A 3,178-nucleotide genomic window follows, 5' to 3' on the forward strand; every position below is an offset into this window, starting at 1 on the left:
GCCCACTTTGTCACTTGCATGCATGCATCTTGGTCAGTACATACATCAAAATGATGGTAGATAACTTGGACCTTTCGCTGTAATTTCTAAATCCATTTACAGTGGCCTTGGGTTTAACCATTTTCTATAAATGTGGGGTTCAAACATATAACTAAAGCAAAAGTATATGGAAGGAGGGGTCGGGTAGATAGAGAAAGGGCATGTCAGCTTGTTCAATGTTGTACAAAATGGCCTCACATGAAAGTTACGGATCTAAAAGTCTCATGGGCCATGTCATGTCGGTCCTCAAGGACTGTAAAAAGACAATATAGTGCTGAGGGTGGTGACATGTTGCCTCCCTCAACACCATATTGTCTTTTTAGACTGTAAGTGTTGCCTCATTGTGTCCTTTGTCAATCTCAAATTCATGGAACATTTTAAAAAGTGTATATAAGAGGTGGAAATGACTGTTAACTCATTTATAGTCACAGGAATGGTAGCTGATGGGAGAAAGTTTTGATATAAAATGCACGTATTCATATTCAATGCATGTTTCAGAAAATTTAAGAATTTCACCTTTAGAAGAGATGGCATTCCTTTGGTAGTGCCCACTTTCTCACTAACTTCATTTTATTTGAGGTACCTGCCTTGCTTTTCTGCGCACCTGAAACTTTACTTAAATCCTAAGTTCATTTCTTGGCCATCTTCTCTTCTGTTTGTATGATCATTTTGGGGATTACAAATTCCCATATATTTACATTAGAAAAGAAGGGGTCCGTCAAAACCCTTGTATGTACAAAGAAATGAGAGCTTATTTTATCTCCTAATATACAAAAACTAAAAAGATGGTGTCAAATATTAGTTTGAGAAAAGAATGTCACTACAAGGAAAAATGTATATGGTGACATTTATAACGAGTCACCATAAACATAGGGTGTCACTACAACATAATGTCACCTTCTCCACTGACACTATAGAGGGTACCAATTGGTGACGTATTTGGAAGTGACACCAAAGTAGATAAATAGTGACCCATTCGGAAGTAACACCATATATTTCTAGTGATGATAGGGTGTCACATTAAATACATCATCTTTGAGTTATGATGTCACATTAAATGCATCACCTTTGAGTTATGGTATCACATCATTGTAAATTATTGTGGAAGATATGATTGGTTTTAGTTGTTGATTTTGTAATGCTTATGAATTAATAAGATTAACCTGTTTATATTTTGTCCATAAATATAACAATCATATTATATTTAACTCATTTTTCTGTAATGTTTCTGGAATAACTCATAATACATTAATCATCTAATAATATTTGTATATCAGATGTTCACAAAAGGATAGTACGTCCAACATATCAAACCCATCAAAACTAAAAAAGAAGAGTGAATACATACCAAAACATGATTCAGAAATGTTAAAGATCCCAAGATTCATGTATACCTCCATTTCATAAGCATAAAACCAACTAACCATAAAATGACATAAAAGTCCCATCTAAAAATCTAAATTTCTCAGTTGCAATTAAAGTAACATTTATGTCCTATAACGTATGACATAAGAGTTGCATTTAAAAACTCAAAATCTTGTTGCCTTCTTCCTTTTTTTTATTCTCCATTTCACCCTCCCAAGAGTGTATACCTGTATTTTAAAATTTAATGAGTTTTAGAGATTTTTATTGAAGAAAATAAACATGGATCGATGTTATCATAAATGAACAAATCTAAGAACTATTTTTTTTTTTCAAATAGAAACATTATTCAAAGAATAAGCATTACTATACAATACCTATGGAAAAATTCATGTAGTAGCTAAGGGACTCACCATGCATGGTGATCATGATGCATCAACATGATTCATGATTAGTTGTAGCACAAAAGTAGCCCATTCTCCTCTAATTTCATCGAATTCTACTTGAGAATATGTTTTTTTTTTATCACCAAACTGAAATCAAATGAGAAAATAACATTAAAATGCATAACATTTGGAAGCCTAAAACTATGTACAATTCATTAAATAAGTAATACCTTTGAAGCAATAATTGTAGGATAAAAAATTATCTCTTTAATGAATCTCATAACAAAGTAGCCATATTCGAACCCTCCTTCTTGTCTTGGACACTAATCGATCAATTATAAAATAACATTAGTACTCACATATATAAATGGTGCAAATGCATAAGCTAATGTGTAAAGAAAAATTTTTGGATGTCACCTGCACTAGTTGCTAAGATGGCTCCCTCTTATATGTTTTTTTTGCAAATATTCGAAGAGCCCTATGTAAATAAGTTCAATGGGTACATTTTTAAAATAGGTAAATATTATATGTTTTAATATATATAAATAATAAAAAAAATGTGTTTGAAGTGAATGTATTTTTTTATTTAAAAATAATACTATGAAAAATAATAGGAAGAACTTACATGTTTACGATGTCATTTAAGTCCTCACATGGTTTGTGATGCATAGGGTCAAGATAGTGGACTATCATTTTCCTTGGCTCAAGCACTACCTAAATATAAACCTTTTAAGTCCTCATATCTATTTCTATTAACAAAATATAAAAACTTTCCAAAACTCAACTACTTAAATATAAAAACAAAATCAAATAAAATATCTAGTTAATTGGATTTTAGAAACTAAATAAACTATAAATAAACTAAATATAAAAACTAAATAAAATATCTATGCCCATGAATTAATTGAATAGGATAGAAAGACACAGAGAGAACATGGTTATGGTTATGATTTCCATCTTATCATCTCCCGTCAATACCATTTTAAGGTTGGACACTACTTTTGTTGCTAGACTTGGAAAGGGAACTTCAAAATTGAAAACATAAATAAACCCTTATGTAAAAAAAAAAAACATTAAAATATAATTGAGCATTAAAATATTTACTCTCTTTCATCACTTTCATTTGAATATTAATAATCTCTTATTGAGATAGATACTTACAATTTAACAAAATAGAAATTCCTAATAATAAAAATATAAACATTTCTATTTCTATTAACAAAATATAAAAACTTTCCAAAACTCAACTACTTAAATATAAAAACAAAATCAAATAAAATATCTAGTTAATTGGATTTTAGAAACTAAATAAACTATAAATAAACTAAATATAAAAACTAAATAAAATATCTATGCCCATGAATTAATTGAATAGGATAGAAAGACACAGA

At 29.6% G+C, this 3,178-nt stretch overlaps 1 long non-coding RNA gene across 1 annotated transcript; it reads right to left on the reverse strand.

Annotated features, from left to right (window-relative positions):
- Positions 1-1,541: 1,541 nt before the first annotated feature.
- LOC132255121 (uncharacterized) lies at positions 1,542-2,222 on the reverse strand. Its single transcript, XR_009467735.1, has 3 exons — positions 2,018-2,222; positions 1,815-1,934; positions 1,542-1,631 (listed from the first exon to the last, which is right to left on the reverse strand). It is a non-coding gene; the product is annotated as an uncharacterized LOC132255121 (long non-coding RNA).
- Positions 2,223-3,178: the final 956 nt, after the last annotated feature.

This window comes from Vitis vinifera, chromosome 14 (assembly GCF_030704535.1).
Source record: "Vitis vinifera cultivar Pinot Noir 40024 chromosome 14, ASM3070453v1".
Lineage (NCBI taxonomy): Eukaryota > Viridiplantae > Streptophyta > Magnoliopsida > Vitales > Vitaceae > Vitis > Vitis vinifera.